A 13,192-nucleotide genomic window follows, 5' to 3' on the forward strand; every position below is an offset into this window, starting at 1 on the left:
GGAGCATAGAGCTTGGAGCTTGAGAAATGAGCTTGCTTGAGCTTGCACCTTGGATCATGGAGCTACCAAAGTGCTTGAGGGAAGAGGCAACTCAATTAATCATGGAGGTAAGCTCACTACACTCGTAGGTGTGAGAGTGTATACGGCTATATGAGAGGTAGCCATTGCACTTGGCTTGAAACACTTGAAACAATAAGCAGTCCACGGGCCTTGGCAATCGAGTGAGAAGCTCCCACAATACACATAATACAAGTGCTTGCATGCCAAATATGTTTTTTCTTTTGCTACATGGTTCATGAAATCTCGGCAATTACATGTTGGGTTCTTTGCAATGTGCACATCATAACACTCCTGCAAGACACTTAAGTGTCTCTAGTTTGAAAAGCTCATGCTTCAAGGGCTTCACCACTATGTGGCCCTTCACATTTGTATCTAGAGCTAATGTTGAGTCTATCCTTTTTCTTGCAGCCTCCTATGAAACACATCTCTGATATGTACGTGAGCCCTTGTTAGCATCCACTTGTTGTGCTGCCTTTTGTAAAACAAGCCCACCACTCTCCAACATGTGGATTTCTTCTACATTCAAATTTGTGTCTCATGCCACTATCCATACTTGTGAAACTCTGGGTGGTGGTGCATGATGAATGGAAGAACAAATGTTCCATGTATGGTCCACACTATCATTGCAAACCCACATGAACTAGCGTTACATTCCATGTTGATTACTAATTAGTATATCAAATAATCATAGTAATTTACTAATATATATATATTAATTAATTATTATACTAGTTGATTTATACTAATTAGTATATCAATATTGGTATATCAATTAGTATTATCAATATTAGTTAGTTATATTGATATTAATCAGTATATAAATATTAATTGATTAATATACTAATTAGTTACGATAAATAGTAATAAAAGTAAAAACAAGAAAGTAGCTAAAATATAACAAAAAGTGGCAAACAAGCTTACTAAATAGCATGAGAGAGAGAGAGAGAGAGAGAGAGAGAGAGAGAGAGAGAGAGAGAGAGAGAGAGAGAGAGAGAGAGAGAGAGAGAGAGAGAGAGGATACGAATGAACATGACGCTAGACACGGTGGACATGGTGAGAAATGCAACAACCTTTACGATAATACTAATTAATTTACTAACTAAGCAATACTAATTATTCATTGATTACTACTCTACTAACTAAGTAACACAAATAAATTAATCAATTAAAAAGTAATTATTAATAATAATAAATAACTAATATCAATACTAACTAAGTAATATAATAACTAATATTAATACATTATTAATATACTAACTAACTAATACTAGTAAATTAATTAATATACTAATTAACTCATCACTACTAACTACTTAATACGAATTAATTAATTAATAGCTACTACTAATACTAATTAATAACTAACTAATACATTAGTAGTTATTAATCAGCATTAGCCAGTATTAATACTACTTAATTAGTTAGTATAAACAAATCAATAAATACTAACTAATTAAGTAATACTAACTAATATTTTAATAATAACTACTTAGTGATAATTTGTTTAATAAGCTAGTACTGATTAATTAATTGGTAAATTAAGTAATAAATTAATTAATTATCTAGTATTAATTAAAGCTAATTGTAAGTTTAGTTAGTTGTTTAGAGAGAGAGAGAGAGAGAGAGAGAGAGAGAGAGAGAGATGTGTATTTTTTTCCATTAGGAAGGGGTTGTCACAGCCAACAGCCCCTTCTCCGGTGAAGATTGATTCCACAAGTCTCCTCTGCCAAACAAAGAAGGGTACATGGAATTATTTTTCACTAAATAAGGAGTTGTCAACAATCCCTTCTTGATAGAAAAAAATTCCACAAGTCCTTTGAGAGTTAAAGGATGGGACATGTGGAATTTTTCTTCGTTGAGAAGGGTTGCTGACAACCCCCTCTAATGTGAAAAAGAAATCCATAGGTACTCTCTTTTATTTGGGAGAGGACTTGTTGAATCATTCTTCATCGGAGAAGGGGCTACCTTCCCACCTGAAAATAAAACATCTATTTCTCTCTTTCTCTTTCTATCTCTCTCTCCTCCAAGAGATGAAGGATTGTACTAGCATACTTTTCCTTTATTACCAAGAAGGGGTTGCAAATAGCCCCTTCTCAGGTGAAAAATAAGTTTACAAGTTTGAGAGCAAGTGAAAAATAAGTTCACAAGTCCATTCTCAAACTTGTGAACTTATTTTTCATCCAGGAAGGGACTACAGACGATTCCTTTCTGATGAAAAAACATTCCACAAATCGCATAATCCCTCTCTCTCTCTCTCTCTCTCTCTCTCTCTCTCTCTCTCTCTCTCTCTCTCTCTCTCTCTCTCTCTCTCTCTCTCTCTCTCTCTCTCTCTCTCAAAAGCTCTATGAGAGATGTCCTAAATCCCATAAGCACAGAGAGGAAAAGAGGTACTATCCAAAAAGCTATAAAGTCATATACTTGACACTATTTCAAAATATATGGTACAATAATTTTGAGTCACTCAAGATTGTGTTTATGAGTCCAAGCTAATCTATCTTGGAACCTAATTCACTTGAGTTACAATTTCTCATTCTAATCATGTATCTTATGTTTGATTTCCATCCACCATAGTTAACTAGCTCTAGATCAGTGTTCTTCAACATGTATCAGAGCCATGGCTGAGCTAGGTAGCTAGTGGGCATAGTTTTTCAACATTTCCTTCTCATTGCATATTCTAAATCCTTTCTATCTCATTCTTTTTCCCTTTGTACAAGCTATTCAACACCCATTGCTGTGTACGAGGTGTTGTGTAGGAGGTGAAGAAGCTTAAGGAAGGAAGTGTTGTACTGCTAAGAAGATCTATTTGGAGTTCTCATTGGAGGCATTGAGGTCCATTGTCATTTCCTTATCCTCAAGTTGTCATTTGGGAGAAAAGAGAGAAAGGCTACAACCATTGAAGGCTAGCTGTTGTTAAAAAACAAGCAAGGCAACAAAGGAAGAAGCAATTGGATAGAGACAGAGAAGAGAAAGGAAGTTTTAAAGGGTCCCAAAGCTCCATAATTGAGAAGGTGGTCCAAGATGCCCTTGATCATCTAATGAGAGGGAGGACCACTATTGTGGTTGCACATCGACTTTCAACCATACGCAGTGCATACTCTATTGCTGTCTTACAAGGTGGGCCGGTTGTAGAGCATGGGAGCCATAAACACCTGGTCAGTAAAGCAGGAGGCATGTATGCCCAACTTGTCAGCTTGGGACAGATGAAGCACAAGAGATCGCACTAGCAAGCATTGCGCTACTCTGACAAGCGCAAGCATGGCCAAGAAGATTTGTTTCTGTCTAGAACAAAGATAGAGAAGAGAAGATGAGTCAAAGAGGAGACAATAAGAGAGAATCTGAAAGATCATCTCTATTTGAAATTGCAACTTGATTGAAATTGCGTCGTTCTTGTTGGCAGCTATCTCTGTTCGTCATCATTACTTTCATTATCCTTTCTTTTTTATCTAAGGTTTGGAAATCCTTATCACTAAAGCCTCTTCACACCAATCCTTTCTCACACTAAGCTTTACTTTCATTCACACTCAAATTGATTTCCATTTGTTTGCACACACATAAAAAGCGCTTGAATCCTTGCAAAAACTAATTGAGCATCTATGTCGTTGAGTGTCTGTTGACACTAGCAGTGGCATATTTATTCCAATATCTGTCAAAGCACTGTGTAATCAGGATTAGACACTGCCATTAAGCAAAAAGCCAATTGGTAAGACCTTCCCGCACTTTTTAAAAAAAATGATTTGTCTGCACCATGTGCAAATGATCAATGCCATGTATGTCAAAGAAATCCTAAGACAAGGCCATGTACCCATCAGTGTATTCATTTGTAAAAGCATAAAGCAACAAGGAGAAGTACCACACAAAGGGATAAGGAGCACAACAGAAGCCAAGGAGCATGAAAAAGACAAAGAAGAAATCCGAAGAATGCCAAAGAAGCATACTTTCTGCTACTACAAACCAACAAAATGTTTTGAAAAAAATATCCCATAGTGGATCTCGAATTCCCTTAGTGGATCTGCTTCCCATAGTGGATGTAACAAACCCTACCAAGATGTAAAGTTTCAAGCCTTAACTTGACTAGGCTACCAAAGAGCTAGTCTCCAGGTCCATGTTTACATGCAGGGGGGGCAAAAGCCGGCAAGGGTAGAGACTCATCTTTGAGGGGGGGTGTTGAGAATATCAAATGATACTTAACATGAATGCCCATAGAGGTTGAATGTATGCCCATAAAGGCTGGATAGAGACTTGCCCATAAGTGGCTTTATGAGAAAATATGTATGCTCTAGAAGCTCTATGAGAGATGTTCTAAATCCCATAAGCACAGAGAGGAAAAGTGGTACTATCCAAAAGGCTATAAAGGCATGTACTTGACACTCATTTCAAAATATATGGTACAATCATTTTAAGTCACTCAAGATTGTGTTTATGAGTCCAAGCTAATCTATCTTGGAACCTAATTCACTTGAGTTACAATTTCTTATTCTAATCATGTATCGTATGTTTGATTTCCATCCACCATAGCTAACTAGCTCTAGATCAGTGTTCTTCAATAGAGAGTTTGCACTGAACTCCAGTTTCAGTTCAACTGTATACTCAGCTTCAGCTCAATGGTCATCAATCTCGAAAACTGTGAAGTACTAGCGTGTCAACTCCACATCCTCATGGTACTCTAGATCCCCAATATATAAGCACCGGTGCTTAATTGACTCCAAATCTCCAACACAAACACTAAAGCAGATACGAAAACCCATGAAGCATATGCCAACTTTTTGTCTCATATCATCACTTGTGTACACAAACTGCACCATCCCTAACAGGTACTCCAAGGAGCAAATCTCTGCAGATTCATATGGTGTTCTTAAACTAATAAACTCGCCTCAAGTGGGAGAGGATTGCAGAGCTAACTGAAGATTTTATCATATCAGACATGCACACTAGGTGTGTCTGTGTGAAGCTTTTATCAGAGCTGAGAGGGACACTAGGCGTGTCTATGTTTTTCCGAGACATAGCTGTACAGATTATCTATTTTTGCCATCCTTGCAATTGTCCTTCATCATCATAGCAGAGACAGAGGTGTGAGGTGCGGCTATCATTTCAACAACGCATCGTCTGAAAGCAGTAAAGAAGCAGAGACAAAGGTGCGAGGTGCGGCTATCATTTCAACAGCACATCGTCTGAAAGCAGTAAAGAAGCTGAGAACCAAGAAACATGACTACAGTTGGAGATACTAATGAGCGCCTTTCTCGGAGTGGATGATCTGTCGCACACAGTAAAGCTAACTCGACAACCATGGGTTCACCTCTCTCTATTACTGGCATGTTGGAGCAGCCATGTGTTGGAGAAATCTCTTAGGATGGGATATGGAATTTTTTTGTGACACTTCAAGCATCAATCAATGCATAGAATCAAGAAATCACATGCTTGGCTCTCAAGTGTCAAGCATTGGAAAGCAAGAATACATAGTTGGAACAGACTGTGGAGGAATGGGCCAAGAGAATCACAGGCTTGGAAACAAGTATGGCGACATGCACATGCATGGAAACACCAAAAACATAGGCCGGAGTAGTAGCACATACTCCCCCAAATGGAGGCATGCGTGTACTTCATGCAGAGGGTGGTGATGCAGTAGTAGATGATGTGGATTCACACGAATATAAAGAAAGAGAAAAGCAAGGCCAAAACCTAGTTATTTGGGGATTCCCCAAAATAGATAATGAGACTGCACTGTCTCTTACTATGGAAGTCATAGAGTTTTTTGGTAAGCATTTTGCCATGGCATATGTACCCGTCTTTGGTGCCCGACATATGGGCAGAAAGAAAGACGATGGAAGGCAAGAGCCATTATATGTACTCTATTAGATGCACATAAGAAAACTATACTTTTAGATAGTAGTCGAGTATACCTCAATGGAACAAATTTTTATGTAAATGAGGATCGCACCCTCATGTAACAGGAGGAACGTCGGAAGCAATACAATAAGTGAAAGAAATCTAGTGATAACACTTCAAAGGATGCATAGGGATGCACGACCCATGGGAGTTGCATGCTTGTGGGGGTGTTGATTTGGAATTGTAGAGGGTTTCTATGGCATAAAGTTGAAATCATTAATGTAGAACTCTAGATATCCCAGGGTAGATAATTCATAGCACATATCAGCCACATGTAGGAAAAAGAGGGCAAGGAGGAGTTGCATGCATATACAAATGTCATTTGGAAGGAATGATTGATGTATGTAAAGTAGACCGACATAAGCGGTACATATGGATTATACTCAGGCACACTACACTAATGTACATTGCAGGATGTTACATTCCACATAAGGAGTCCCCCTTCTATGCATGACATGAAGTGGATTTGCAAGAACCTTTGGAAGATTTGAGTATGGATGCATGCACATATATGCAACAAGGACATGTGATGGTCTTAGGTGACTTAAATGCACATATTGGATGTATGCAATTTCAGCCCATAATGCATGATGAGCTAGACAAGGAAGAGGTTGTGGATGTAGATGCACCTTGGTGTAGACAATCTGAGGATACATATATTAACGTTCATGGACATGCTTTGATGGATATGGTTAATGGTTTGCACATGCCGATATTGCATGGTATGAATTGTTTCCCTGATACTAAAGGATACATGTGCTACTCAGCTAGTGGAGGTTTCAGTGTGGTAGACTATGCAATGGTACACGTGAATGATTTATGCATGCTCAGAGAGTTCTAGTTAGGTGAAAAAGATCTAGAATCGAATCATATAGCTTTGGGATTGACACTTGATATTTGCCACCATGTAGGACATGCAGGGGACACAGTAGGTACTGGTGCATTTTGTATTGATGTAGACAAGAAACAAGCATATGCTGCTCACCTAGATAGTCTTATGAGCAATCTTACTAAGAGCACATGGGCTGATTTGAGAGATGCAATGTTAAATATGGCTATAGAGGTTTTTGGAAACCAAAGAGTAGTCACAAAAATGTCAAAGGATTGCCATGCAAGAAATGGTTTGATGATGAATGTAAGACTGCATATAGAAAGCCGAAAATCCTCCCTGAGGGATAAGAACGAAGTGAGGCGGAAAAACAATATAATGCTCTCACACGTAAAAAGTGACGACGATATGTAGCGGCCAAAGAAAGTGAAGATGTTAGGGAGTTTGAGAAATGTCCAAGGCAAGCATGGAGAAATTTGCAAACCAAACGGTCAAGTGCTATGGGGGATTTTACAGATGTTAACATGCTATCGTATGTTACAGAACTTTACGTGCATAAAGGGGTACAGCCCATCAAATGTGATGTACATACGCAGTCATTTAGTGCTTTCTTCACTTTAGAAACATTGGAGGAAGCCCTTAACAAGATGGCTAATGGAAAAGCATGTGATACTTTGTAGTTAAATGCATAAATGTTGAAATGGACAACAAAGGAGACGAGATTGTTTATGTTGCATGTGATACATCATGCTTTTGCATATGGTTTTCCCCAAGAATGGCAGGAGAATTGGATACAACCATTGTATAAGGGAGGAGATCACAATTTGCTCACAAACTACTACACGATTATGGTCAGTTCAACCATGGCAAAGCTATTCAAGACTATCCTGGAAATGCAATTGAGTAAATGGGTAGAAAGTAATAACAAACGAGCTTATGGACAAGTAGGTTTTCACCTTAGTCATAACACCATAGACCATTTGGTTACTTTACGTGTGCTTATGGATGAGAGTCGGCTTGAGGGAGCAACCTTGTATTGTTGTTTTGTGGATTTTAAGAAGGCTTTTGGCACCGTACCAAGGGTTGGCTTATGGCAACAAATGCAAGAATTAAGGGTCCCAAATGATCTATGCATGGGAATTTACAGGATATATCAACGAGCGGTGTGCCACCTCTCAGAGGTCACAACGGGCTGTCACAAGTATTTGAGACATTATTTGGTTTATGCATTGATAAGCTAGAGGAAATACTTCTCACGGCTATGAATGAAGAGGAGCCAAAAGCCGGCATATTGGTATGTTTTCCATCTTCCTTGTGCTTTATGCAAATAATGTGGTCTTCTTTACATATATCGAGGAACATATGCAACAATTCATGGGGATTCTTGAATGGTTTTGTGAAGATAGTGGTTTGATAGTGAATGTAACAAAAACAAAGCTAATGGTTGTGCACACCGAGCAATCAAAGACCCCACCAAAAGTACATTATGCGGGATAGTCTATAGAGGTAGTATCTACTTTCAAATACTTGGGGATTGAGATACCTGCAAACCACAGATGGCATACATGTGTGAAGCGGCGATTAGCAATAGGATAAAGCAAGTATTATCACTTTGAAAATGATTGCAGTCGTACATATACTAAATGCTAGAAAATACGTCCTCCCCCACACTTCCACTCCATATAATACCGTCTGTAATATGCATCAAAAGCACCACACCATATGTACTTATGCTTTTGAAAACTGGTTGTTGGCCAATTGAGGTACATGCTATGATCCGAGTACTGAGATATGCCACCTGAGTACATCCAAATGGATGACAATAGGCTCCCCAAATGGGCATGGGATGCTAGCACACGCCTACAGAAAACATGGAAAAGTAAAGTGCTTTCAACAGGATGGGTGTTGGATATGTGAAAATGGTTTAAAGGGTGGGGAGTGGATAGATATCTAGATATGGCATTCGAAGATATATGCATGGGCACATTTCAATCAGACATCTTATGAGCATATCAAGCAAAACATCAAAGCAAGGGAGCAAATGCAAGCTTGCTTATTACAATATGCATATCTATCCTTCATGTTGGGAATCCGACATGCAGGCAGAGGCATACGTGTAGCCATACATAGCCAACCCGCTCTCAGTGGTATTTAGACGGAGCATTGCACAACTTTGAACTCACTCACACACTTTATTGATCGAGACATGTGCAGGGAGTGGACAGGCAAGAGAGACGAGGTTATGCAAGTTGGTGGACTACAGAGTGTAGAATCAAAGAAGCACATGATTATGACATGCCCAGCATATGCACACATATGGGCTAACTTTGATATCCCTTTATAGGGGCAACTTCACCAATTTCTGACCACTAATTCTATATCAAAGTTAGGGGCTCTCATCACCCGCATGTTATGCTTTCAGGAGAACCACGCTGCATAGATCATTCTTTCACCGTAGCTACCCTTTCATACCATGGCGGAGGAGAATCATTGTATATCTGGAAAGGTCCCATGGGTCATAATTTGGCCTTCCGTGGACAATAATAAACTACTCTACTCTCACATTTTCCCTCTCCTTTGCCTATAAAAGGACCCTTCCCCCCTATCCACATTGTGTTTTGTTTTCACAACCCTTAGTATGTGGCTCTCTCTCTCTCTCTCTCTCTCTCTCTCTCTCTCTCTCTATATATATATATATATATATATATATATATATATATATAAGAGTCTCAACTTGGCTTTGTTTCTACCCGGGGCTGCTACATTTACTTAAATCAAATTGGTGATTGATGGCAGGAAATCTTGGAAGCAATATATCTACAAGAAGTAAATATTAATCCCTCCATCATGGTGAGATCGGATTTCAAAAGACAAGATAATGTCACCCTTTTTGAGGGCGATCAAAGCATAGAAGAAGGTTTGGACATTCCCCTCACCAAGAGTGGGAGTTCTTGTCATAGTCATGCATCAAAGAGGTGTGAAGGCCTATGGTATAGGTAATACTGAGATTAACTTTGAGGAAAACACAATGTTGCAATGGCCTATCGAATTGACGGCGGTAAGTAGCTCTTCTCTTGATTTTTATTATGGCTACTTTACCTCCCTCTCTTACCTTATTTTGGATCATTACAAAAAAGAGAGAGACAACTTGACGAGTCCCCAAAGAACTTTGACTTGCATCCTCACCTAGAGTATGAGAGTCTGTTGTCACTAGCAACATGTAATCACAAGGGGGAGACACCCTCCAAGAGTGAGGGGGAAAGCAACACAAATGTGATCACTAAGATGTGTAGACGTGTATGCAGCCATTACACTTGCATGTGGAGAAGGAGTGACATTAGGAGAAGGTGGACATGCTTCGACAACGCAGATGAGAAAGGGTAAGAGAAAGCTTATAGTATTGAAGAGTGATCTTGATGAGGCTAGAGCTGAGGAGAGCAATGACCAATAAAGAATTGAGCCATTTGATGCACAATAGGGACATGGTGGCATGCAAAGCAAGAAGAAGTGAACACAAAGAACATAAAAGGAGTACATAACAGAGGCTAGGCATACCACTAGCAAGACTAGGGATGTGACTAGCGAGACTGCTCTCACTGTCACTTGTGATAAACATATTGTGCAAGCTTGGATCAAAAACCAGTTAGAAATATTGATGATGAGTGGTTATAAGAGATGGTGACGTGTTATTGAATATGATTTTTATTTTTTTACATGAATGTCAATATTACTACATTGTTTCATACAAATGTGGATGTCCACCCCTTTGTCTCATATCACATTATGTCATTTGGTTACTATGCCTATGATAAGACAAGCTATATCGAGGTACAAGCAACTCTCCGATACTTTTGTCAGCAATGGGTACGTTAGAGGGATGAGTATATTGATATTATCATTTAAGACTCTAAGGGACTAATGCAAGGTGGTTGATGATTCAATTAGAAAGAAGTGGGATCCCCATTGGCTAAAGAAGCATGAGGAGTCCGAGGCAAAAATTAGCACCACCAATTGGACCTTTTTATCAAACTTCATGTTTTATGTTTGGGATGGTAACCATTGGCTCACAACATGGATGAATGAGATACATACATGTGAGTGGCCCTAAACTGCCCTTAACATTTTTCAATGTGTTTATTGCCTCCATCGTTGCTAACATCTTTAATTGTCTGTAATAACAACCTTTCTAGATAACACGATGTAACATGTACAGATTGATTGTCACATTGTGAAGTGAGAAGCGTAGTCAAAGGGGAGATTTTGTCAACTATATCTCGTACAAACAGGTATGCGGCGGACCATTTTCTAATATGCGTGGAATGCCTTTATGTGCTAAATATCACCCTCCTTAATAAATGTGCTTGAAATCCTGATATAGAATGTATATAGGTTGGCACAAAATGGGATTGTTCGTGTCTTATATCTAGACCATTTTGCAAAGCAAAAATACTAGGGCGAGCTAACCACACATCTATTTTTGACAAGTTAATTGATTATGCAAAGGCATGGGTACAAGCTCACAGAAAGCCAACACCCATTCTTGCATGGTATAAGGCACTGTTGATCGCTCATGTGGAAGATAAGTAGTTCTTCAAGCTAATTTGACAATTCATTTCACCCTAATGCATTTTTTCTCAATTCAATAACATTCTTCTTAATAATGACCAAATGCAGGATGAGTATAATATGGCAGTGTGGCCAATCGAATAGAAACGAATGCAGCTTTTTGAGTCCGAGTTTAGAATCAAGTGGGGTGAGGCATACTTTAGTGTTAATGAAAATATCATTAAGAAAACTTGACGTTTGCTAAGAGTTGCAGACCCTACCCTCAGAGAGAAGTGGTATCAGTAAGTTGCTACCTCTCTGTACTTGGCTGTTATATATATTTATACTATGTTGGCCCAAAGTAACAATGTTTTAACAATTGCATAACTCTCTTCTTGGAGTAGGGCTCCAAGACTGGGGGGTGTTTTAAACAAGGAGAAAGTATACACATTGGTGTCCTTAAATCTAAACAAGGCAGATCGCATAAGGATATTGAAGGCCATGGAGAGTTCTAATAGGAAAATTTGAACATTGATGGACATACCTAAACATAGGTTATTCTTATTCATCTATACTATATGCATCGTAAGTTGGACACATTAGTATTAAATGACATAACTTTGATTTGAGCAGATGGAAATACACCTTTTCAAAGTTGGATGAGACAATATACCTTTTGGGCCATGTTGCAAGATAATGGAAGGAGACTACTCTCGAGTTTGGGATGACTATTATAATATCCAAGTGAAAGGAGACTACTCTTGAGTTTGGGATGACTATTGATAGTGGAAGGAGACTACTCTTGAGTTTGGGATGACTATTATAATATCCAAGTGAAATATGATTTGTTATTCCAATACTACACGTAGGAGATAAAGAGAAAACACAAAGAGTAAATATTGTGCACCATCTTCCATGATTTCAAGCCAAATAAAGATATAAAGTCATAGAAGTCATCCAAGTTGGCAGCATGGAGGCTTCTTTACAGGCAAATCACAATATCCTTCTTTAATAGCATATTTGCAATGCTATCTTGCTAATCCATTCCAAAATTGTAATGGTGACTTTGTTTAATAGGTTCATATACAAATAGATGGAGAGGGGGGCTATACAAACTCTGTTTGTGTTGGGTGTAAAGGCGCCTCTGCCTAGCCGCCCGTGTATTACTACATTGACACTCACTGCCACTGCACACTGCAGGTGGCGGGCGCCCGTCACTGTCACTTTATTCTTTATTCTTTTAGTGACAGTTTGAATAAAGGAAGGCCGGGTCGACTGTTGGAGTTCCCATTTCTAGTCTCTCCCTTTCTTACTCTTGCTCTCCCGCCATAACTCTCGAGTCCAACCTTCGATCCGTCGCTCCCTTTCAACTGGTATCAAAGCTTTGCTTTCCGACTCTTGAGCTTGGTTCGTGGCATTCTCAGCATCCTTTCGACTCCCTACTTGCATTGGGTCTCCTTCCCGGCAGCCATATCCGACTCCTTTGAGCTCCCGTCACTCCCCGACTTCCCAAGCACCTTCCCAGCATTGTTGGGCATCTTCAGGGCATTACATCAGAGGTATTTGATCATTTTCTTCAGGGTTTACTTTAGTTCTCAGGTCTCATAAGCTGTAAACAAGATTGGGGCGGGCACCATTGAAGTCCCCCTTGCTTCATATCTCACTTGCCTTTGAACAAGACTTGTTGAAGCTTGTTTGAGGCCTTCCTTGGCTTTAACCGGCGGACCCCTCCGAAGCTTGGCCAGAATTTTTTGCAGCCCCAGGATCAACATTTATAGTTGGCGAAATCATGCAGCCCTCCCATATGTCTTCAACATTGACAGTTGCAACAGCAGCTCTCCCCCTCCATTGGCACTTGGAAAGGCTCCATTTCGG

This window comes from Lygodium microphyllum, chromosome 25 (genome assembly GCF_053477565.2).
Source record: "Lygodium microphyllum isolate KBCC chromosome 25, Lygodium_microphyllum_v1.1.10, whole genome shotgun sequence".
NCBI classification, from domain to species: Eukaryota; Viridiplantae; Streptophyta; class Polypodiopsida; order Schizaeales; family Lygodiaceae; genus Lygodium; species Lygodium microphyllum.